This window comes from Dama dama, chromosome 18 (assembly GCF_033118175.1).
Source record: "Dama dama isolate Ldn47 chromosome 18, ASM3311817v1, whole genome shotgun sequence".
Lineage (NCBI taxonomy): Eukaryota > Metazoa > Chordata > Mammalia > Artiodactyla > Cervidae > Dama > Dama dama.
The window spans coordinates 51619942-51646105 of record NC_083698.1 but is presented as its reverse complement, the minus strand read 5'-3'; the positions used below and the strand labels follow the sequence as shown (position 1 = coordinate 51646105).

The 26164-nt window shown below is 37.0% G+C and overlaps 1 protein-coding gene across 6 annotated transcripts in view; it reads left to right on the top strand.

Annotated features, from left to right (window-relative positions):
• The window catches only part of FOXP2 (forkhead box P2), a 634677-nt gene that overhangs the window by 362270 nt on the left and 246243 nt on the right, over positions 1-26164 (top strand). The gene's annotated exons all lie outside the window — the stretch shown is intronic.

Below are 26164 nucleotides of genomic sequence, written 5' to 3'. Positions count from 1 at the left end.
AATGCCTTCAAAACCCATTCTTGGTAATTTTATGATTTGTATTTTAGTTGTAAATGCTGTGGTATGGTGTAAGTAGCTGAGAAAAGCAGTCTCTGGCAAATGGAATGGTTAAGAATGTAAAGAAAATAAAAATTTGATTTTAAAAATAACTACCAATATTAATAAAAATCCAAATGTAATTCTTGCAAATCTGGTAAATAAAGATGGGTTTTGAAGCTTAGACTTTACATCTCCTTTGATTCATGAGCTAATTTTCAAAGCTGAGTTATAAGCTTTAGTTTATATTGTACCTCAGGCACAGGCAGACTCATACAATAGCTGCACTTCAAGTGTCACTATAATATAGTAAATGTAATAAAATTACATTTAAATAATGTAAAAAATCTAATTTAAACAGGGGAAAATGAAATTTAAAGTTGAAGTTAATGCCTTTTTCGGCTCCTGATGTTGTCCTTTCCTGCCACAGACCTATACTGGTGCCGCTAGCTTTTTCGTGTTAATATTTGGTAATGCAGTACAGCTCTTGAGAAATATATAATTATTTAGCCACTCTAGATAAGAAATGATCATCTGACAAACAGCTTTAAACAAGGTGGCATATATGTCATCTGTTAAGGATAAAACTGGCATTTAGTTACCACCAACGCATAAATTCCTGACTTCTCCATGAAGTTGTATTTTTTTTTTTTTGAAGTGAATTGTATTGTATAGCACACTGACTGGACTATTAAACTTTTAGAAGCAGAACGGGATAAATTTTTTTAAGTTGAGAAATAACTGGAATAGAATATTTTTATCAATACTTATGTAAATATTAGAAAACTATAGTGAATTTTTTAAATAGAAAAATAGCAAGTTTAGTAGTCTCAGCAAGTGTTCTAGTGAAAAAAGAGTTTTGCTTTCTTTTTAACTTTTCAGTCTCCAGTTTCCTCATTTATAATATGGAAATAATAATATTATTCTCACAGGAGTTGTGTGAGAACCAGATGAATTATTGTATATAAAGGATGTACATTATTTGACACATGTTAAAAATTATCTATACACAATAGCTAGCATCATCATATTTACATTATTTAAAAATGTATTTAGGGAATTCATGCAAATGAAATTTTCCTTAAGTAGACAGAGGATCTAAAATTATCAAGGTTTAGTATGGCTTATTGGAGTAGGCAATGGCAACCCTCTCCACTACTCTTGCCTGGAGAATCCCATGGACAGAGGAGCCCGGTGGGCTGCCGTCTATGGGGTCGCACAGAGTCGGACACGACTAAAGCCACTTAGCAGCAGCAGCAGCAGCAGTATGGCTCATGCTGCTGCTGGTGACAAGTGCTCAGTCATGTCTGACTCTTTGCAACCCCATGGACTGTGGCCCGCCAGGCTCCTCTGTTCATGGGATTCTCGATGCAAGAATACTGGACTGGGTTGCCATTCCCTTACTCCAGGGGATCTTCCTGACCCAGGGATTGAACCTGGGTCTCCTACATTGCAAGTAGATTCTTTACTGCCTGAGTCACCAGGGAAGCCCAAAATTTATGAAACATTACACTAATGTACTTTAAAATTGAAAAATTTGAACACTTTATTCCCATAAATGTAAAATTTTACTTTATCATTGTATTGAAATCTAATTAAGAAACCAGGTAAAGCACATTTGTAACTGCTCCCCTCTCCCTCTGCAAAACACAGTTTTAAATGAGTACATATTTTTTTTCCTGCTGAACATGAGTTTTGGTGCTGTAAGTGCTAGTAGCTGTATATATCTGATGCATGAATGGGTTATTCTGTGAAGCTGAGTCACGGGCTGTGAAAACAGATTACCCTTCAGCTATCTATATCACTATTTCTCATTTCTTTTTAAACAGAATCTTAAGTACTTACCAGTCTTCTGACTTACAATACAGTTTTAGACTCTGCTCTGCAAGTGATATGAGTATTTACTTCAGTTCCCTAAGTTTAATTGGTTACAACCTCAGCCCATATGTTTCTATCTGTTTTCAGAATTGCTGTATGCCTTCTGAATTGCAGTATATATCTACTTGTATTTCATTGTCTGATACAAGTAAACCATGATGAACAGAAATGATTAATTTTTTCATGTTGCAAAAAATTCTTTACCTTACAAATAAGTCCACATTAATGTCATCATTATCCTATTAGGGAGGCCCTCTGGTTCATTAAAAATACAATTTATTTTATTACCACATGAGGTATATACAACACACCAGGGCTTCCCTGGTGACTCTGATGGTAAAGAATCCACCTGTAATGCGGGAGACCTGGATTCGATCCCTAGGTTGGGAAGATCCCCTGGAGGAGGACATGGCGACCCACTCCAATTATCTTGCCTGGAGAATTTCCGTGGGCAGAGGTGCCTGACAGGTTGTGTCCATGGGGTCGCAAAGAGTTGGACATGACTGAGCGATTAACCACAGACTTCACATATATAATATAGGGCTTCCCAGGTGGCACTAGTGGTAAAGAACCTGCCTGCTAATGCAGGAGACGTAAGAGACACAGGTTCAATCCCTGGGTCAGAAAGATCCCCTGGAGGAGGGCATGGCAACCCACACCAGTACCCTTACCTGGAGAATCCCATGGACAGAGGAGCCTGATGGACTGCAGTCCATAGAGGTCGCACAGAGTCAGACATGACTGAAGCGATTTAGCATACATGCATACACAGCATCAAGGTATATTGTTTAGGTATTGAATTCCTAATTAACATGAAAATAAATATGACTATTTTCCCAATTCCAGAAATGTTAGGTTTTTAGGTAATTGCAAATGTTCAGATTTTCATTAAATTATTCATTTGTGAATCTCAATCAATTGTGTAAGCAAACATTAGCTTTAATACTCACCTGCATTAGATTATATGACTATTTTAGGTTTTTGATACATTTAACCATAAGTATATGTCTTTTTTGAGTGCACAGTTTTGTTTAAAACATTAATGCAGATTTGGCTTATTTAGAAACTCTGAGATACTTGGTGTGAAGGATTTGTTCTTTAGACACATACAAAAATGGCAGTTGTGTTGGAGATTGGATATGAAAGTGATAAACTTAAGCCTGTGTACTACATTAGTATTAAGAGTTGCCTGGATCTTAAAACAGTTAAGAACAGGTCAAAATTAAACTACAAAACTTGAGGGAGAGGAGCAAAATTTGTTGAAATGTGAGTATATAATTTCTTTATCTGTTCAAGTGCATCATGGTATTCTTTAGAAATTTTTGTATTAATCTCTGAAAATGACAGGTGTCGAGGGTCTTGTGTGATGCACATTCAGAAAAGTTTCGGTCAAGAGGTCATATTGCTGGGATGTGTTAGTCAGTAATCCTGTCTCCTGTGGAATTTGCCCTGTTTGAAGTGTTTCTAAAACAATATATTTGTGTAATGCACATCATTTAAACAATGTGTTTGAGAACAGCTTTACATGAAAAAAAAGCTAAGAGAATGCTTTATGATTTAAAAAAAAAACAAAACAAAACTGTTGCTCCTTTTGAACACAATGAAACCCCTCAAAGTACATTGGAGATACATAATAAGACATAGAACATGAATTTAGGATCATATTAAATAATTAAAATAAATATTTAGGACTTTAAAACCCTTTGTTATTAATGTTTTAGCTCATTTAAAATACAAGTTTGGTTTATTCATTTTTTTAAAGATAAGTATCATTTTAATGTTATTTCTTAAATGAGAAAAGTTTACTCTTAAAGCATGTTATATTTTTAAGATGTTTTAAAATACTGTCTGATAAAAGGTTTCAAGTTTTATTTTATAGCCATCAAATAGTATATCTATTTTGTACTGCAATTAAATTTTGAGATCAAATAAAAGTGGAAAATATTGATAACCATAGATTATCCACAGCAGAATGTGGGAAGAACTTTAATGCTTGCTCTTTCAAGTGATACTGTGGAGAAATAATAGACTTTCAGAATGCTCTCTTGACACACTTATATTTTCATAAAACTTTAGACTTAGAAGTTTGGTGAGATATAAAACAAATATATTGGGTTTAAAGTGGTCAGATTTGGGTGTGAATTTTACCTTAACTAGTAAACAGCTATTGATCTTGAACTAGTGATTTAACCTCTCTGATCCTCAAATTATTGTTTGATGAAATAAGTATAGTACCCTCTACTCCATGGGAGTGAAGGAATTAAACAAGTATAAAATGCCCAACGATCCATGCAGTACACAGTCATTAAATGGTTGAACTTTGTTCTTATCACCAAGAAAAGAAGTCTACCTCTCTCATCCTTCTTTCACTTATTTATTCATTTTATTCTGCTTTAATTTTTGGACTTAACAAAACACATATATTGGGTGTCCTCTTTGAGCTTACAACCCGATGAAGGAGAAAGGTACATCATATACCTAGCAGCATTTGACTTATGAGAGTAGCTTCCCAGGTGGCACATTTGGTAAAGAATATGCCTGCCAATGCAGGAGATCCTAGAGATGCAGGTTTGATCCCTGGATTGGGAAGATGCCTGAGGAAGGAAATGGCAACCCACCCCAGTATTCTTGCCTTGACAATTCCATGACAGAGGAGCCTGCTGGGCAACAGTCCATGGGGTTGCAGAGTTGGACATGACTGAGAACGTACAGACACACATGCACAGAGTAGTTTAGTACATAAATAGAAATAGAGGTAATTTCAAGTTGCAATAAGTGCTCTAGATAAAAACAACAAGGTAAATTTGAGAAAATGACATTTAACCTAAGACTGAAAGATGATGAGGAGCTATCCAGGAGGAAAATGGTAGCATGAGAAGAGTGTTTGGGTGCCAAGCAAGAGTTCAGTTTGGACATGAAATATCTGTATAAAATCCAACAGCAACATTAAACAAGAACTGTATTCAGTTCAGTTCAGTCAGTTAGTCACGTCCGACTCTTTGCGACCCCATGGACTGCAGCGTGCCATTGCCAACTCCTGGAGCTTGCTCAAACTCATGTCTGTTTAGTTGGTGATGCCATCCAAGCATCTCATCCTCTGTCGTCCCCTTCTCCTCCCACCTTCAGTCTTTCCCAGCATCAGGGACTTTTCCATTGAGTCTTTTCTAATGGGTCCCAGCATCAGGGTCTTTTTCAATAAAGCAGTTTATTATAAAAGTCTACTAGAAGTCTATAAGTCTATTAGTCATTATATGAACAAATCCTAAATCTTTTCCCTAGGAAAACTTTTATTCCTGCTTTGTTAAATTTTGAATCCCAATTTTGGCTGTATATTTGCCATTGATTTGTGGTGTTATACCTAGGTTGTACCTTTCTTAAACCAGAATAATACATTTAATGTAATTATTAATCTTCTGCCTTCCATATTTCTCTTAGATAAACTGAAATCCTAGTTCCTTAAACCTTTTTTTTTGAACCCCGTGGTAGCTTCAGTCATCCCTGGTTCTTTCTGATAACCTAAATTTTAATCTTTTTTTCAGTTATCCTTCATACAAATGAAGTTCTCAGCAAATGTTGTGTCCTGTAAAGGTTTAGTTTTTATAAAGCACAGTAGATGGGACATTTCTTGGTGTTGATATTTGGTATTCTTTCCATCTATATAATAATCATAGGTAAACTTTTAATACCGTATTGTCATATTTACGTACAGGTCAGGTCATTTTAGTTTCTTCCAGATGTTTACCTTTGTGGTATTATTTCTTCTTTTTCACTTTTCTGTCAGATGTGATATTGCTAACAGCCCAGTTGAACTTCCCTGAGACGCCATCCTATAAACTTCAGATTTATAGTGAGCCACTATTTCAAACCAGTGTTAGCCACATACCACGTGTAAAAACTCTTACTGGCTGAGTAATATTCCATTGCGTATATGTACCACAATTTTCTCATCCATTCGTCTGCTGATGGATATCTAGGTTGCTCCCATGTCCTAGCTGTTGTAAACAGTGCTGCGATGGACATTGGGGTACATGTGTCTCTTTCAGTTCTGGTTTCCTTGGGGTATATGACCAGCAGTGGGATTGCTGGGTCCTATGGCAGTTAGGTGGGAGGGGGTTTTCAGACAGGGGGGCCACATGTATACACATGGCTGATTCATGTCAATGTATGGCAAAAATCACCACAATATTGTAAAGTAATTAGCCTTCAATTACAATAAAATAATTTAAAAGTAAGATAAAATATAAAAAAAAATTAAACTAACAAAAAAATCTTATTGGCAAGACAGTCAGATAAAATTGAATAACAGAATTCACACATATCTGGGTATGTTATGTTTCCTGACTCCAAGCCATTTGTAAATGCATTTCTGTGTCACGTAAAGAAGTTGTGTTTGTGTGCTTCATAAAATCCATAAGAGAATATTTCATGTTAACTGTATTAGAGGTTTATAATTTGATTTGCTATCATATGATCTCTTCCAGTGACTTCTCTAAGAAAGTTATGCTTACTTTTGAATCCAGAGCAGTATCTCTTTAAGATGATCAATTAAGTCTTATATAAAGCCTGCTTTCTGGTTTTTCACATTTTACCTCTATCACATTTTTGAGAGATGTAGTTGAAGGCAAAGGTATGGATCAAGATATTGTTTAAGTATTCTACAGTGTGTGTGATCTTGCTGATCTGACTATGAAGAGCTTTTAAAAGTGATCCTTAATAAATCCCTTTGGAATTTTTGCTTGGTTTCTACTTCTTCATCACAGAAAGTAAACACTCTAGTTGTATGATAACTTTGAAAATATGATAAAAGCCTTTGCCATTTTTGTAAGTCTAAGAGACTTATGTTAACTGACTTCTTTATAATAGTTTTTGAGCTAATTAAACCGTTTAATAAACAAATTGCTTTAAAAATGCTTGTCCATTTATTTAAAAAAATAAATATTTAGCTTCTGTTATCTTTGGAATTCTCCGAAATAGTTCCAGAAGAAGAAAACTTAAGTCCAAATTCCCTTGGGTGATTTGAAATCTGGCTGAGCAAGAGTATACATCAGGGATGTTGTATGCTAAGTCGCTACAGTTGTGTCTGGCTATTTGCAACCCTATGGACTATAGCATGCCAGGCTCCTCTGTCCATGGGATTCTCTAGGCAAGAATACTGGAGTGGGTTGCCATTTCCTTCTCCTGGGGATCTCACTGATCTAGGGATCGAACCTGAATCCCTTAACATCTGCTTCACTGGCAGGCAGGTCCTTTGCCACCTGGAAAGCTCTACACATAGAAATACTCAGGGATGTTAAGTCTAATCGATAAAAGGCAACTGCAGCTTTGAATATGAAGCAGTATTGGAGATCATCCATCCCAAGTTCTTATACATGTCTTATAACTAAGAAGTTGCCATTTTGTCAAAAACTAGTCAGTGACAGAACTGGGAGAGTACCAGGGACCCTTGCTTTAGAGACAATGTGTCTAAGTCATGCTTAGTTATTGGCTGAGTGGTTAACTTGTGCTTTAGTCCTCTGACTTTCTAATTTACTGCAAGTATAATATGGGTATTATCTCTTCTTCACTGAAACAGCACCTGAAGTCTCCTACCACAGAGTCTGGTATATTGTAGGTGTTTAGAAAATACGTTTGTTTGTTGTTTTTTTTTTTTTTCCCTCCCCAATTCTTTTCTCCTCCATCACATTGCCACTGTCTCTTCAAAAGCAAAATACAGTGAAAGAGAGTTTTACGTTATTTCCACAAACACTGAGCTCTTTTTAGAAGACAAGACCTGTGTCAGATGCCAGGGATTTAAAATTGAATAAGAAGGCTATTGGTGTTGGAGAAGACTCTTGAGAGTCCCTTGGACTGCAAGGAGATCAAACCAGTCAATCCTAAAGGAAATCAGTCCTAAATATTCATTGGAAGGATTGATGCTGAAGGTGAAGCTCCAAAACTTTGGCCACCTGATGCGAAGAACAGATTCATATTGGAAAAGACCCTGATGCTGTGAAAGATTGAAAGCAAGAGGAGAAGGGGAGAAAAGAAGATGAGATGGTTGGATGGGATCACTGAGTCGATGGACACGAGCTTCAGCAAGCTCCGGGTGTTGGTGATGGACAGGGAAGCCTGGTGTACTGCAGTCCATGGTGTTGCAAAGAGTCAGACACGACTGAGCGACTGAACTGACCTGAACTGAAGAAAGCTGCTTTCCATTGGTCTTTTTAAACTGGACTTTTACTGGTGTCTTGACACCTGGTGAGTCTCTTGCTTTCCTTGGCAGCATTTGTCAGATTTCTGGCTCTCTGACTATTCTTTGTCTCTTTGTGGAAATCTTTTCCTTAATCAGCCTTCAATGTTGACATTTCCCTAATGCTGCTTCTTTCTCCTGCTCTTCTTCTCATTCTATGATGTATCTCTGGGTAACCTCTGTATTATAACTTTTATTTTATTCTCACCTTTCCCTTGAGTTCCAGATGTAAATATCCAGAGTCTAGTAAACCTTTCATTATGATATTCCATAAGAATTTTACACTTCCTGAACCCAAAACTCAGTTCATTAAAATCTCCTTCTACCTTCAATATATTTTTCTCTTCCTAGACTCTTCAGCTCAGTTTACAACAATATCCAATCTGCTAACCACACCAACTCTGATCATTCTTCTACTCCCATCTATTTACTATTCATAAACACTGTTGTTTCCTAGCCATAGCTAGAACTGGTTGCCATCAGGCAGGCTGTGGACTACACAAAGACACCTTACCCAAAGGAGTGTAAATGTAAATTATTAGTGATTTTCATGTACTGTTAGTGAAGTATCTTGTATTTACAAAGGTGTCAATATATTTTAAGTTTTCCAGCAGAGGAAAGTGAAGTGTCTCACTGAAGAAGTGCCTTTTGAAGTTTGGACAAAGTACCATATGGACAAGCTCCCTCTCTCTCCTCTCCACAAGCCCTCTCCACAACCCCACTCCCTCCCGCACACATAACTTGCCCGAGAAGTAGTTAAGGTACATCTCTTGATCTGACTATAACCTTTATCATTAACTGCCTCCCTGGCTTTTGCCATCAAGAGCACATCCTTCCGCACAATTCACCTTCCATACTGCTTCAGGATGATTCATGTAAAATAAATCAGTCCATCCACTCTTTCTCTTAACAACTTCTTAGCAGTTTCCCATTATTTAGTGACAATTCCATAGTCTTTCCCTCAGCATGTAAGATCATCCATGCCTGCCTGACTCTCTCACCCCACCATGCCACAGTGGATTTCATATTCCATTAATACTGGAAAAGTGCTTTGTAGCCTAATACACCATGCTTTTATGCTCTGTATGTTCTTGGCTGTATGCCTAAAATGCCCACCTCAATAACATATTTTTCAGTTCATAAAGAGCCAAATCAGCTTTACCTGAAAAGCCTATCCTCACTCTCCCCCCTTACCTCCCTAAGAAAGTTGTGTCATTTCCTCCAAGAATACATGGAATGTATCTCTATCATTACACTTAACCACTTCTAATGAAATTATTCCTTCACCTATTTCTAATCTTCTAGAGTGTGGGATGAGGTTTGGAGAAGGAAGGGGAGGCAGGATTAGGTTAGAGAATTGATAAGAGTGGAAAGGTAGCATAATGCTAGATCACAAAGAGATGTAAAGGGCATGCTGTGAAGCCATGAGAGATACTAAAGTACAGTTTTTAAAACATTAACCACAGACACTGTAAAACAATGAGAAAATGATAGGTACTATCATCAGACTGACTTTTGTTGAAAACTCAACTAGACACTTACCAGTTTGTTATCTTGAGTATTTTATCCCAAATCTTTTCAATTTTAATGTTCTAACCTTTCAAATGGTGGTTATGTTATTTACCCCCCAAAATTGTGAGGGTAAAAAAAGGAAACATAAAAAATGGATGCCCTGGGCCTAACAGATTACAGATTTTCAATATTTATTTTTGAACTTTTCTATTTAAATAGTCTATCTCTAAAATTTTTGTTAAGGTATGATCTTCTGTATCACAATGATTGATTTTAAGGAAATTAACATGTGACATTAAAAATGTATAAATTAATTGTGGATTAACACTTTTTAAAAAAGGAATATTCATTTCTCCAATGATTTGATTTATAGAAACTTTTATATAAAATATTTACATGTAATATTTTTATAAAGTGCTATGAATCTGTAATTTTAAAGTTTTAATATCTGGATTAAGACCCCATATATTCTCCATATTCTGTATGTGAAAGGGGCTCTATGGCTTAGTGTTTTGAAAAAAAGTAAACAATTTATCCTCCTGATTAAAATAAAAGCTCAACCTTTTTTCATGAATATCATGTTTCTTCTCAATCTCTCTCATCAGGTCTTGTTTATAAAAGTGAGCTTCACTTATGTATTTAGAGAAGTCATAATTTATACAAAAACATGCTACTTTTATTCCTAAATAGTATACATATATTTTAAAATCTTAACTCTTTCCCTTGTTTTATATAGAATTAGATCAAATTATATTAAAAAAATACCTTCTCATTTCATGTTATTGGAAAGATGACAGTTTTATAAGGCAGGTAAATTCTGTTCTCCATTTCCAAATACATTGAGGAACAAAAGAAGCTTTTAAAAATAGGCAAAGTAATAATGACAATGCTAAAAGGCATTTAAATCAAAGGAAAATAAATCCAAAACAAAACTCAAGGTCATCTTTCCAACTTCAGTTGAATAACAAAACAATCTAAACTAAAATGTCTGAACATATCATTAGCCTTGTTCATCTATGACATGTGGCTTAAGTAATTTGATAGTAAGAAAGGGAATGTGTTGTTAATGATGCAATAATGAATAGGCATGGTTTTATGTATATAAATTAGAATTGATGTAGATAACCTTATTACTTGTATTTCAAAGTACTTTTTTGAACTACCATTGCAAGAATTTGCATAATCTTGGGTATAGCCATGTAAACATCATCTGACATGATTCTAGGAACAGGGGGAAAGTCTGAGAGCTATCCTTTGTCTAACTGTCAACAGGAATAAAATTACTTAAAAAATTAGTTGCTGTAGTAGTATTTTAAATCATATTTCAGAAAAATTCTAATTGTTTACAATTGCTTAAACTGTGATCCTTTGTCTTGAGTTTTACATTTATTCACATTGTTAGAAAAGTTCTGGCACTTCTCTAAATTGACTTTTCCAATGGTTCATATCTATTTTATCTCTTTATGGCTTCATAACTAGCCATACTAAATTTAGTGGCTTAAAGGAAAAGTAATTTATTTCTCATGATTCTGTGGGTTGGAGAAAAGGAGGGCAAACCTTGACTCAGTGGCCCTCCCACTCCCCCAGTCACTCATGCAGCTGGCTGGCTTCATCTGCAACCACGTGTTTATCTCCTCAGTGCTCCTCTCTGGTCTCCGCCTCTATCACCTGCCTCACACTATTTCCCCACTAGCCAGACTGTCTACTCAGCAAGGCAGCTGACTACTCAAAGACAAAAGCAGCAAATACCCTTAAAGGCTGGGCTGGAAACTGACTTATGCTTCCTCTACTTTCTATTGGTCAAGGCAAGTCATGAGGCTAGTGCCCTTGGAAGAGAGGGCGAATAGACACCCTCTTTATGGAGAAGCATTCTGCGTGATGTGCAGGAAAAGGAGGAACCATTGGGAGCCCTCTTTGGCAACAAGCAGTCTCCATATAAAAGTATATTAAAATAAAAACTGCACTTCTTTACTTCTGGGCCAGAAATTTTTCCTTTGAGTTTTGTTTGATTTATATTGTTCCCAATATGTTAATATTATTTTGGATTTCTGAATAGCATTGTTCAAGTCTTCACTGAGTTGTCCAAATTAGTTATTTAAAACAAAGCAGAACAAAACAAACAGAAAAACACTGGCTAGAAGCCTCTTTTGTATACTTGTAAGCAACTTATAAGACCCTGATGCTGGGAAAGATTGAAGGCAGGAGAAGAGGATGACAGAGGATAAGTTGGTTGGATGGCATTATCAACTTGATGGATGAGTTTGAGCAAGCTCTGGAAGTTGGTGATGGACAGGGAAGCCTGGCGTGCTCTCAAAGAGAGCTCTCAAAGAGTTGGACATGACTGAGCAACTGAACTGAGCTAAAGCAACTATTTGTGTCTTTAAAATAATTTTGCTGCTAACTTCAAGGGATCTGTGTGATTGTTTCCTTTTTTTTTCTTTGTTTTGTTGTTGTTGGCCTCATTTTTACAGTTTAGCAATCAGGATCACAGTCATTTATTCATTAAATGATGATTGAGCTCCTACAATGTGCTGAGCATTGTGTCAGGCCCTGGGTATCAAATAGGAATGAGGAAAAGTTACCTGTCTTATCTAAGTGAGTTGGAATTGTTTAGTCAGATTTATCTTTTGTACACCTCCATGAATCATTACTTAAAAACTTGATTTTTCTGGAATTTATAAAACAATTCACAACAGGAATCATCAAGTAGTTAGCCTAACCGGATTGTGATTCTCAAGTCTCTGTATTTTAAAGTAAGTTCATATTTGTCTTTTTTTCAAATACAATACAAGTATGTTATCTGACACTTGAGTAAAACTGGGGTATCCAGTTGGGTTATTGTATAAAGGATAAAACTATTGACAAGGATATATTTCTCTGGGTCTTAAGTTTCCGTATACTAATTATCCTGGGGAAAGAGAAGTAATCTTGGAAAAATCATAATGTCATTTTTAGCAGCAGTGTCTTCTTATTTAAGTGAAGAATTTGGACTAGATTATTTTCTTATGCTATGAAATACACCAGTTATATACATTAATTGTTCAGTGTTTTTTTATTTTTTTTCCTTCTCCTTCCTTAGTTTTCCAATACTTGAAAAAAGGTTTCTCCTCAGTCTCCTCTTTAGAGCCTTTTAACTTTGTTCTTCCATTTTATTAATACTTCTCTTGCCAATTTCCTTCATCTCCTTTCCAGATCTATTAAAACAGTTTCTTGTTCAGAAAAAAAAAAAAAAAAAAAAAAGTCACCAGCTACTCAGAGGTTTGCTGTGGTTTTTATTTGTGAATGTCAGGGTTGTCTAAGAGATCAAATACCGTGGATAAAAAAATTACTTGATGGGACACCTATTTTTAGTATATTATCTTTTTACATCCTAGTCCTTGAGCTGGTATTTTCCTTTTGATTTGAAATCAGACATATGTATTCCTAGTTGATTACCTTAGCTGTCTCAATAATAGTAACTGTTTGCCAAATCTTACTAAAATGTACTGTATGATATGCTATTAGGGTAAGCTTTGTAGTAAACAGCTTGGAAATTTAGATTAACCATTAGCACTAGATTCTGTGATCTAAAGCGTTATAATCTATTTACATTTATTAGCTGTCTTTTTTATCGATTGATATGAAAGCAAATCAATACATTTAATTGTAACTTCAAGAGGCTATATATGCATAATTGTTAGTAAAAGGACCTCCTAAATCAGTGACTGGCATATATAGTAATTTCATAAGAGAAAACTGTAGATTTGAAAAAGCCAATTAGGGATCACATTTTGTGCTTTGCAGTGGAACTTCCAGTGATGACGAAAATGTTTTACATTGTGCTGTCAAAGACCGTCTAACTAGCCATGTGTGACTATTGAAAACTTGAAATGTGGCCAGTGCCACTTAGGAACTGCATTTTTAGTGTGTTCAGTTTTAAGGAACTTACACTTAAATAGCCACATGTGGCTAGTGGCTACCATATTGGGCAGTACAGATCTAGAATATTTAAAAATGTATTTAATTATGATATAACACTGAAATATATGACCTACTTATGTTTCTCATTTTATTTGTACTAATTTTATGGAAAATTTAACTGATTCACATTTTTAAGTAAACAGGGTGAAAATACAAATCAGTGTATTTAATACAATCTGTGCTGGTTGACAAAGCTATTTTATTGAATGAGGAGAGGTAACTCTTGCGCATGATCTCTGTTAAGGCTCTCCCACAAACCACTTCACTTCTGTGAACATGAAGTCTTAGGTTAACAATACAGTATGCATTGCTGCAAATGTAGTTTTAATACACATGTCCTTATATTCAGAGTAAGAAGATAGAACAAGGCCATGATAGACCTGCTGGCTTACTTGATGAATGACTGAAAAGACAAAAACAATTTAGCCTCTATTTTGACTGTATTTTTTAATCAATAAAAATGATCTCTGGGTTGAAAAACACTCAGTTCAGTTCAGACACACTCAGTTCGGACACTCAGTCGTGTCCGACTCTTTGTGACCCCATGAACCGCAGTACGACAGGCCTCCCTGTCCATCACCAACTCCCAGAGTCCACCCAAACCCATATCCATCGGTGATACCATCCATCCATCTCATGCTCTGTCGTCCCCTTCTCCTCCTGCCCTCAATATTTCCCAGCATCAAGGTCTTTTCAAATGAGTCAGCTCTTCGCATCAGGTGGCCAAAGTATTAGAGTTTCAGCTTCAGCATCAGTCCTTTCAATAAACATCAGGAACATCCAGTGAACACCCAGTGAACATCCTGATCTCCTTCAGGATGAACTGGTTGGATCCCCTGGCAGTCCAAGGGACTCTCAAGAGTCTTCTCCCACACTACAGTTCAAAAGCATCAATTCTTCAGTGCTCAGCATTCTTTATAGTCCAATTCTCACATCCATACATGACCACTGGAAAAACCATAGCCTTGACTAGATGGGACTTTTGTTGGCAAAGTAATGTCTCTGCTTTTTAATAAGGTGTCTAGGTTGGTCATAACTTTCCTTCCAAGGAGTAAGTGTCTTTTAATTTCATGGCTGCAGTCACCATCTGCAGTGATTTTGGAGCCCAGAAAAATAAAGTCAGCCACTGTTTCCACTGTTTCCCCATCTATTTCCCATGAAGTGATGGGACCGGATGCCATAATCTTAGTTTTCTGAATGTTGAGCTTTCGGCCAACTTTTTCACTCTCCTCATTCACTTTCATCAAGAGGCTCTTTAGTTCTTCTTCACTTTCTTCCATAAAGGTGATGTCATTTACATGTCTGAGGTTATTGATATTTCTCCCAGCAATCTTGGTTCCAGCTTGTGCTTCTTCCAGCCCAGCATTTTTCATGATGTACTCTGCATATAAGTTAAATAAGCAGGGTGACAATGTATAGCCTTGATGTACTCCTTTTCCTATTTGGAACTAGTCTGTTGTTCCATATCCAGTTCTAACTGTTGCTTCCTTACCTGCATACAGGTTTCTCAAGAGGCAGGTCAGGTGGTCTGGTATTCCCATCTCTTGAAGAATTTTCCACAGTTTATTGTGATCCACACAGTCAAAGGCTTTGGCGTAGTCAATAAAGCAGAAGTAGATGTTTTTCTGGAACTCTCTTGCTTTTTCGATGATCCAGCGGATGTTGGCTATTTGATCTCTGGTTCCTCTGCTTTTTCTGAAACCAGCCAGAACATCTGGAAGTTCACGGTTCACGTATTGCTGAAGCCTGGCTTGGAGAATTTTAAGCATTACTTTACTAGCGTATGAGAAGAGTGCAATTGTGCGGTAGTTTGAGCATTCTTTGGCATTTCCTTTCTTTGGAATTGGAATGAAAACTGACCTTTTCCAGTCCTGTGGCCACTGCTTAGTTTTCCAAATTTGCTGGCATATTGAGTGCAGCACTTTGACAGCGTCATCTTTCAGGAAATGATTAGCTCAACTGGAATTCCATCACCTCCACTAGCTTTGTTTGTAGTGATGCCTCCTCAGGTCCACTTGATTTCACATTCCAGGATGTCTGGCTCTAGGTGAGTGATCACACCATTGTGATTATCTGGGTCGTGAAGATCTTTTTTGTACAGTTCTTCTGTGTATTCTTGCCACATTTTAATATCTTCTGCTTCGGTTAGGTCCCTACCATTTCTGTCCTTTATTGTGCCCATCTTTTCATGAAATGTTCCCTTGCTATCTCTAATCTTCTTGAAGAGATCTCTAGTCTTTCCCATTCTATTGTTTTCCTCTATTTCTTTGCATTGATCGCTGAGGAAGGCTTCCTTATCTCTCCTAAATGCTATTAAGAAGGAATTAGAATACACCTTAGGAAAAAGATTGTTAAAAAGCTGCTCCTTGCTCCCAACCAGACACAAATTATATCCCTCTCTTAAGTTGATAGAATTTGGAAACAGTCTGTGAAATGCCTTTGGAATATTTTAGTAAATGTGGAGAGTGATAACTTTGCCCAAAGAATTGTCCCTAGGGTGGATCTGGAGATCCCCATTTAAAGAGGAAAGGTGGGGAGGCAAATAGAAAATGAGATATGATGAATCTCAAAGCTATAGTATCGTGCCTTAGAACAAATAAAGGGATGATGTATGAGCTCTTAAGAGAAGTATGGTTACTGGAAGCAGCCAGTAACAGTTCACAGAGAAAAACTATTGTTCAACTCAGTGTGGGGTATTTTTTTATAGAGAAAAGTAAAAATCTGGTAGGTACCTTATATGTAAACCTTTTGATAGAGCTTCCCCATGATAGTCTAATCAGATAAAGAAATCAGTAGAAGTTAATAATGCAGTTGGATGGATCATAATTAAACAACCAATCCCTAAAAGTACTGATTAGCTGAAGAGTGGGCTCTATTTGTGCAATAAAGATTTCTAGGTTTGCCCTTGTGTTTTGTTTTTTCCCTTTTTTTCTCACCATTTTTATCAGTGGTGTTGATTAGTGTTGAATGACCTCTTTTGCATACAAGCCAATTCAAGAAGAATGAAAATATCCATGACCTACAGTATGAGTGGAGACTTCTCCTTTATACACACAAACATGTGAACAAATATACATCTGTCTTTTCCCATTCTGTTTTTCATCTGAATTTATTTCCTTTGGCTTTCCAGAGTTTTCTCCTCATTTCTTCATTCACATGATCTCATTATGGCTTTCACAGTCTTGATTATGTATGACCTTTCAACTGAAGTGTTCACTTCGACTGAAACATCTTTCAGTAAATCCATAAGCATACATTCTGGAAATAACTCCTGTTAATACTTTTGGATATACATTTTTTCTTCAAAATTGGCATCATAGCACATATATTTTCTTACAGATTATGCTTTTTTAATTGATGTCTTATTAACACAGTAAAATTACCCTTTATACTGTGCAGGCCTGTGAATTTTGACAAATGCATAAAATCCTATAACCACCACTGTAATCACAAACTCTCCACTCAAGTTACAGAACAGTTCTGTGTCACTCTCCAAAATTTTCTTACAGTTTTTAGTCAGCCCTTCTCCAGCCCTCAGCTCTACATTATTTAAAAATATTGTGGTTTTCTTCTATTTTTCTTGTCATAAGTACTGGCTCTCCTATGATACTTTTTTTCAATAATCATTTTCCATGCCTGAGCACTGCTCGAATTAAGCATGACAAATTTTCTTATTTTCTGTTGTTGTTCAGTTGCTCAGTTGTGTCCGACTCTTTGCCACCCCATGGACTGCAGCATACCAGGCTTCCCTGTCCTTCACCAACTCCCAGAGTTTGCTCAAACTCAAGTCCATTGAGTTGATGATGCCTTCCAACCATCTCATGTTCTGTCATCCCCTTCTCCTGCCTTCACTCTTTCACAGCATCAGGGTCTTTTCAAATGAGTCAGCTCTTCACATCAGGTGACCAAAGTATTGGAACTTCAACTTCAACGTCATTCCTTCCAATGAATATTCAGGATTGATTTCCTTTAGAATAGACTGGTTTGATCTCCTTGCAGTTCCAGGGACTCTCAAGAGTCTTCTCCAACACCACAGTTCAAAAGCATCACTTCTTTGGCACACAGCCTTTGTTAGGGTCCAACTTTCACATTCATCTATGACTACTGGAAAAACCATAGCCTTGACTAGACGGACCTTTGTTGACAAAGTAATGTATATGCTTTTTAATATGCTATCTAGGTTTGTCATAACTTTTCTTTCAAGGAGCAAGCATCTTAATTTCATGGCTGCAGTCACCATCTGCAGTGATTTTGGAGCCCAAGAAGATAAAGTCTGTCACTGTTTCCATTGTTTCCCTATCTATTTGCCATGAAGTGATGGCACCAGATGCCATGATATTTGTTTTTTGAATGCTTAGTTTTAAGACAGCTTTTTCACTCTCCTCTTTTACCTCATCAAGAGACTCTTTAGTTTTTCTTCACTTTCTGCCATAAATGTGGTGTTATCTGCATATCTGAGGTTATTGATATTTTCCTGGAAAGCAAATTTTAATCATTTCTCCTGGCAATCAAATTTCAATCTTTAAATTATATTTTTTTAAAAAAAATTATCCATCTCCTATTAATACTGTCTTAAAAGATGTGGAGGTTATAGTTGATTTAGTAAAGTTATCCATATAACATGGCTAGGAGGACAGTCTAATTTGTTTTATATCAAGAATAGTAGAGGCAGTCTTATCATTTTTACCTTTCCTCTCTAAATTGGTGTTTTGTGCCTAATTAATAACAGATTTTAAGAGAGCTTTAAATAAATTGGAAGGCATTCATAAAATAATGATTAGGATGCAAAAGAACCTGTCAGAAGGATTAGCCTTTTATTTGGGATAGAATGAGTAGAATAAGATCTAAGCCTCAAAGAGAGAGTTGAACTCAATTCAAAGGAGAGTGTCTTAACAGAACATTCCAAAGAGTGAGCAAACTACTTTTTAAAGGAGTGAGGTCTGTGTCACTTTTGGTTTCCATCATACCTTAAATACTGGATTAATGAAGATGCTGTGGAACAGTTTCAAGTGGCACGGAGAGAGCTAAACCATCTACCCAGAGAGATCTTTGCAAGTTTAGAGTCACATTTTCTGTAGCAAAGTCTTGAAAATGATTAGTAATTCTAGCAGGGGAAGTTGGCCAGTTGAGTTCCCAGCCATGCTCCAACTTCATTTTACCCTCCTCTCTTCCCTTGTTGTTCATGGCTGAGCCCTTTCATGCTTCTGATCCAATGGTAGTGTTGTAAGAGGAAAGCATTTTGACTTTTCCAGTAGTCACTGCCTTTCCCTCATCCATTGTGGCCCACTTTCAAGCCTGAGAATCATTCCTGATAGGCTGATCCAGGAAGCATTAGCTTGTAGACTCTAACTGGGGCCGAATCATATTTATTGTGATCCTCATCTGGGCTGGGACTTAAATTTCTAGTGTAAACCACTGTCTTCCTTTCTAGATCTTGGCTCACCTTTTCCTTGAGTCCCATTTTGATAGAGTGACTCTCAGTGGTCCCCAAAATATTAATAAATTCCTCACATGTATGCAGTTTATATATCTGGAATTCTACTATAGACCCATTAGCCAAGTTATCTCGGAGGTTTGCCTCCCCAGCAAACTCTTGGGCCATGGCTTGCTCTTGCCTCTTAATCTCATGAATCTCTACCATTGAGATTTCAGTCCTCAGGGATTAGGTCAGATGAGTAGCTTCAAGCAGTTATGGCCCAGCAGCATTTTAAGAGTGAAATTCCTCTTTGCTCAGAAGTCTACAATATCAACAGCCACCTAGATTTTTCTTTTATTATCCCTACCTACTTGCCAAAACCTCAAGCCACCTCAACCTGGTGCTTCAGACCTTACTTGATACGTTATTAGAGATGCTTATAAATCTTTAATACTGGAATTTTGCTCCCTAGCTGAAAACTTCTACCGTAATACCCTAGAGCTCCCCTGATGCTGTTCTTGATTTAGTAGATAGGTTTAGTTCTGTACCCTGTCTTGGGTTTGTAAATTTCAGGTATCACTAAAAAATCATAAAATGTTGAAACTCCTGCAAAATTCTAGTCAGATTCTTAGTTCTTTCCATATAGGGATGTTGCCAGATAATGAGTTACTATGGATTTCAGACATTATTCAGCAAAATCAATAGACATAGTTGCCATGAATTGCACTAAGACACGAGCTTAAGGATTTCTTTATGCTTTTTCCAAATTTAAAATGTCACAAATAGCTCACTGTTTTCTAAATAGGGCAAGGACACTTTCAAAATTGAAATTGTGATTTAACACCTTTGTGCTAAGTTTTGCACTGCATGAAATTTGAGATTGTTATTGCTAATGTTCAAAGCACAGAAAGTCTGAGTGGTGACTGTCTAGGATCTGCAAGTAGGCTCACTAAGTCAGTTCTTGGAGTTGAGTTATTTGAAATTGGCAGGTGGTTTCTCTTTTTCCATAGATTTCATTCCCCTTTTCTTGACAGTGCATGTGTTTGGTGACCTCGACTGTTTATTTAGCTTCTGCATGCATTCCTTCGGATTTGTTTTATGTGTGGTTTTTTGGTTGCTTATGTTTCTTGTTTTGCTTGGCTACTTCTAGAAGGAGTAATGGTGGTGGTCTGCTTTGGGTCAGCAGTCAAAACAAATGTGATACTCATTTTGAATATCTGGCTTTGAGTTTCCATATAAAAATATAAGCACCATTTACATAAGTATATTGCTTGAGTTGAATTTATTTTTTTATTCCCCAATTGCCCCTAAAGAAGTACGAACACACTTCAGAATTGCTTAAGAGTGACCATAAGAAGGAAAAAAAAAGTGAAGAATGGAGATAAGCTGCAAGCTGAATAATCAAACCTGAAAATAAAAAGAACAAAGTCCATACATGGCTTACTTTCCACATATAATTTGAAGGTATTTCAACTGAAAATGGATGAAGCTCTCATTTACACCTCGCTATTCCTCACTGCCGCCTCTGTTCTTGTTTAGTTACTGTGTGGTTACAAATGGGTAATCATGTTCCATAGCCCTCAGTAGCACATGTTGGGGTATGAGGAGGATGGGGATAAGAAAATAAATAAATTAAAAATTAGAAGAATCAAAAGGAATTTGTGAATAAAATATATTTGCTTATTAATATGCACTGTCATTTTAAAAAGCATTAGCAGTAAGGTATTAGGAAACATTAACCTTTGGAGCTGTTCTGTTTTGGAGGGCCTTTCTTGGATTGCTGGACTGTCCACTTTCAGAACACTTGCATCTCCCGATTCTTCATATGACTCTCTGGCTGTTTGCTTTCTGTTTCCTTTAGTGACTCCTCCTTTGGTGGCTCATCTGTTAGATGGTGCTTCTCCCCCAGGGCACTGTCCTCAATTTACTGCTTTTCTTCTGATCTTTTGACACAGGTGACTTCATCTAACCTCTGGGTGTCAGCCACCATGTATGCGAGTGTCAGTGACCAGTACTTTTCTATTTCCAAGCTGTGAACTCTCCCCAAAGCTTTGTTCTCATTTGACCATCGCTGTTGTGGAGGCATCTTCCCTTAATGGTAGTAAGCACTTTGAATGGGCCACGTATGAGAGTGAACGTTTTATTCTTCACCTAACTTGTTTCTCTTTTAAAATCCTCTAAGTTCTAGAAGCCTTAAAGTCATCTTTGGCTGAGCAGTTTCTCTAATAATTGCCCAGGTGGCTCAGACAGTGAAGAATCCACCTGCAATGAGGGAGACCTGGGTTCTATCCCTGGGTTGGGAAGATCCCCTGGAGAAGGGAATGGCTACCCACTCCAGTATTCTAGCCTGGAGAATTCCATGGACACATGAGCCTGGCAGGCTACAGTCTGTGGGGTCACAAAGAGTCAGACATGACTGACCGACTTTCACTATGCAACCCAGTACCAAAATGTGGCATGGAGTGTCACCATTCTATGGGTTTGAACCTTCATCGTATCTCACCTGGACAATTGCAATGGTTTCATAACTGGTCCTTCTGTTTTGGGTCTTTTAATGCATATGTATATTTGTGTGTGTGTGTATAATACAGTCATGGTCATGTCACTTTCTTGCTACAGAAAACCTTTTGTTTATTGCTACTTTCATGATAATACACAACCAATTTAACTTGGCCTCCTATATTGCTTTAATGCCCAGTTACTTACCCAGCCTAATATCGTCATACTCCCTGACCCAAAATTTCATCTCTAGAAATCCTGTTTATAGTTCCCTATACTGCATACTGGTCGTTGTCAGAGAACCTGCCGTTGTTCGTGACATCTTGGAAAAAAAAAAATAATAATAACCTCTCTTCATTCTCTTTAAATTTACAGCATTTTCTCTTCCAGAAAGGATTCCAAAATTCTTCCCTACCAAGTTAGGTGTCCTTGTTCTTTGCTCTTACAAAAATACTGTATATGCATGTTAGGCTATATTAAAACTATCTATGTCTGTTCCTCGCAAACTCTTGTGAGCTTTTTGAAGACACTGGGTTATTCCTCTTTCAGTAACTTGTAATCAATTAACACAGAATCTGAGATGTAAAATGTGCTCAGTAAATGTTTCACTTACCTAATGAAAGAGTGTAGTTAATGAAAACTAAATACTTTGAAGATTTTGTGTTTGGATTTTGCACATAAGAGTTCTTAATAAAGCTCTTCTCTATCTCCAGTGTTCACAGGGCCTCTCTCAGGCTTCTGAAATGACCGTTTCTCTTTGCATCTTTTCCCTTTTGCACTATTATGCCCTATGACCTGCTTCTGTACCACTCTGCCTCTCGGGTTGCCTGACCACCAGTTCAAATGTCCTGAGTGTAAGGCCTAGAGAATCAGAGCTAGCTCTACACCTTCCTTCTTCCATTGTTGCCTTTATAAATGGAAATATATATATATGTATTTTGAAGCTATCAGCCAAGTTTTCAAAAGGAAAAAAGGTCACTATGACTGAATATACTTTGTCATATGCAGTATTCCACCAGCATATATTAGATTAAAAGAGCAAAGCTGACCAGCTGAAAAACAAGAAAGGAGAAACTTCCTTTTTTGATTTAGTGCTTTCTGGACTTTCTAAGCAGCTCACCCTTATTCTTGACTCTGTGGTCACCTCAAAGTTCACTGTGAGTGACCTTCACACAGTAGTGAGTTTCTTGAAAGATATTTAAAAACGAGAACAAAAAGTTTATATTTTAGTTGAGATGCATGGTAATGTAGGAAACATCCATGACTGGAAAGTTTAAACATCCATTACTGTCTTTATCATAAGAGGCCAGTCTCAACTTAATTTTTTAAATTGGCATGTTGATAAAATGGTGATAAAAAGGAAGCAAATGTTTTGTTCTTTAGTATGCAATGACAGTTTCAAAAGTATGCAAGTGAAATCGCTATTAACTCTTCCCTTCCTCCCTCAGTCCCTCCGTTATCCTCCCTCTCCCTCTCTCTTTCTTCCATGATATGTTTAAGGAAAATATTTCAGATATTTGTATAATTATTATATGAAATATATAGGGTGTAAAAATAATGAAATGAAAGTAGTTATGATGTGAAAGATGTGATGTCCATTAGCCATCTCTGACACTTTGGGTTACTAAAACATGAAGCTATTCAAGCTTTTCCTGTTTGGAAAGCAAATAGAGTTTTGTTGTCCTTATCACATCACACTTAAAACAGTCGCATGTTATTCTTTATTAGGGAGTATGAATTTACTATAGCTAATTCTTCACTTCAAGGAATTTATAGTGAAAATATAGTGAATTTCTACAAAATATTGAATTGAGGACATTTCATAAACTGCCTTGCAAATGAAATACAATTTCAGTGACTTTTTACAATGTTAGAAACAAATGCCAGTTTCTCTTGGGGCTCTCTGCATGGCCAGTGTCTCTGTGCTAATCCCACTCTGTCCCCCTCATTGCTCTCTCTCTCTTTTCTTAAATTATATTGAAGTATTGTTGATTTGCAGTGTTCTGTCAGTTTCTTCTGTACAGCAAAGTGACTCAGTTATACACACACACACGTGTATGTTTCATTGTTGTTTAGTTGCTAAATCATGTCTGACTCTTTTGCGACCCCATGAACTGTAGCCCAGCAGGCTCCTCTGTCCATGGGATTTTCCAGGCAAGAATACTGGAGTAGGTTGTCATTTCCTTCTCCAGGGGATCTTCCCAACCCAGGGATCGAACTTGTGTCCCCTGCATTGGCAACTTATGTCCCCTGCATTGGCAGGCGGGTTCTTTACCACTGGACCACCAGGAAAGTTCCAACATATGTGTGTGTATGTGTCTGTGTGCATATATACATATATATACATATATATATTTATTTATATATAATTTTCCATATTATTTCCATTGCTGCTTGTCACAGGATGTTGAATATAATTCCCTGTGCTATGTAGTTGGACCTTGTTACTTATCCATCCTATGTATAATAGTTTGCCTCTTCTAATCCCAAACTCCCATTGCTCTCTGAGTTCCACCTTGCCTTACAGTTTCATTCTTGGATCATTATTTCCTGTACAAGCTATTCCTTATGCTTAGAATATTTTCTTTGTAACTCCCACAGCCATCCTTCAAAATACTCATAGACACATATCAGACTAATTCCTTTTCAGATTTTAACTTAAATCTTGACTTCTTTAAGGAGTTTCCCTGGATACTCCAAACCAAATGAAATACCTTTGTAAAGATTATTCATGGCAATTATCACTGGTTTTTGTTATACATTATTTATATGGTTATTTGATTAACATCTGTCTTTGATATCATAGCCTATGTTTTTTGTTCATTGTATGCCCAAATGTGGCCCAATTCTTGGCATAATGTAGAAGCTGAGTCTCTACTTACTGGATGAATATATGGATGAATGGTCTCTATTCTTCGTGCTGCTGCCAGAGGTTTCTTATTGTTGAAAGTGAAGTCGTTCAGTCGTGTCTGATTCTTTGCGACCCTATGGACTGTAGCCTACCAGGCTCATCAGTCCATGGGATTTTCCAGGCAAGAATACTGGAGTGGGTTGCCATTTCCTTCTCCACGGGATCTTCCTGACCCAGGGATCAAGCCCGGGTCTCCCACATTGTAGGCAGACGCGTTACTGTCTGAGCCTCCAGGGAATCCCCTTCTTATTATTAGATCAATCTAGTTATTGCACTTTCCTTCTTCTGCCTTCCTTTGGCTTTATATTGCCTACTGAATGTTTTTTATGATACATAAGACTTTTGTTATCTTTTCTCAATGTACAAATCCAGTTAAACTTCCAGTTCATGCTGCCTACTATCGTCTTTCTGCTGATTTTTGTCCCGCCCTCGGTGGAAGCAGTCAATTTTCTCTATGTACTTGTCTTCCTTAAATTGGACAAAATACTACATTATTGGGCTTTTTTCATGCACCTCTATCTTCCTCTATCATTCTTTCATTTACTGTCTTTAATTATAAAAATCCAATTTTTCCCTAAGATTTAGCTTGAATATTATTTATTCTTTGATGCTTTCCCTTGAACTGTGTCCACCCTATCCACATGAACCCCCTCAATCTGTTGCATTCCTGTGTTAGTATTTGTTAAAGGACTTGTTTCTACTCTGCCTTGATAGTCTACTCTAATACATTTCATAACTCAATGAGTGTTTTAAAGTCGTAAGTAAGTGATTTCTCATGCAATGATATATTTCCTCATATAATATCTCTATCCTACTATTCAGTATGGCACTTTAGCCAATACAAATTAATAAAACAGTGAAAATTATTATTCACATTCAGCATTAAAAAGAAAAACTGACTTAGTGATTAACTATTTCATTTGATTTGTATTTAGAGAACAGTGCATTTCTGTCTCTTTTCTGTCCCCAGGTAGTCCTGTGTTGATCTGTCCTCAACCTCCCTTTCAGATTTCATTTCCCACCACAGCATCACACTGTGCCTCAGATGTTGCTATTGTTCAGTCACTAATTCATGTCCCAACTCTTTGCAACCCCAGGATGGAAGCACACTAGGCTTCCCTGTCCTTCACTGTTTCCCAGAGTTTGCTCAAACTCATGTCCATTGAGTTGGTAATGCCATCCAGCCATCTCATCCTCTGTCACCCTGTTTTCTTCCTGCCCTCAATCGTTCCCAGCATCAGGGTCTTTCTCACTGAGTCAGTTCTTTGTATCAGGGGGCCAAAGTATTGGAGCTTCAGCATCAAGATCAGTCCTTCTAATGAATATTTGAGATTAATTTCCTTTAGGATTGACTGGTTTGATCTCTTTGCAGTCCAGAAGATTCTCACGAATCTTCTCCAGAACCACAATTCAGAAGCACTCACCCTTCTTTGTAGTCCAACTCATATCTGTACATGACTACTGGAAAACCATAGTTTTGACTATACGGACCTTTGTCAGTAAAGTGATATCTTTGCTTTTTTAATACACTGTCTAGGTTTGTCATTGCTTCTCTTCAAAGGAGCAAGATTTTTTTTTTTTAATTTCATGTCTGCAGTCACCATCCACAGTAATTTGGGAAGCCCAGGAAAAGAAAATCTGCCTCTCTTTCCACTTTTCCCCCATCTATTTGCCATGAAGTGGTAGGACTAGATGCCATCATCTTAGTTTTTTGAATGTTCAG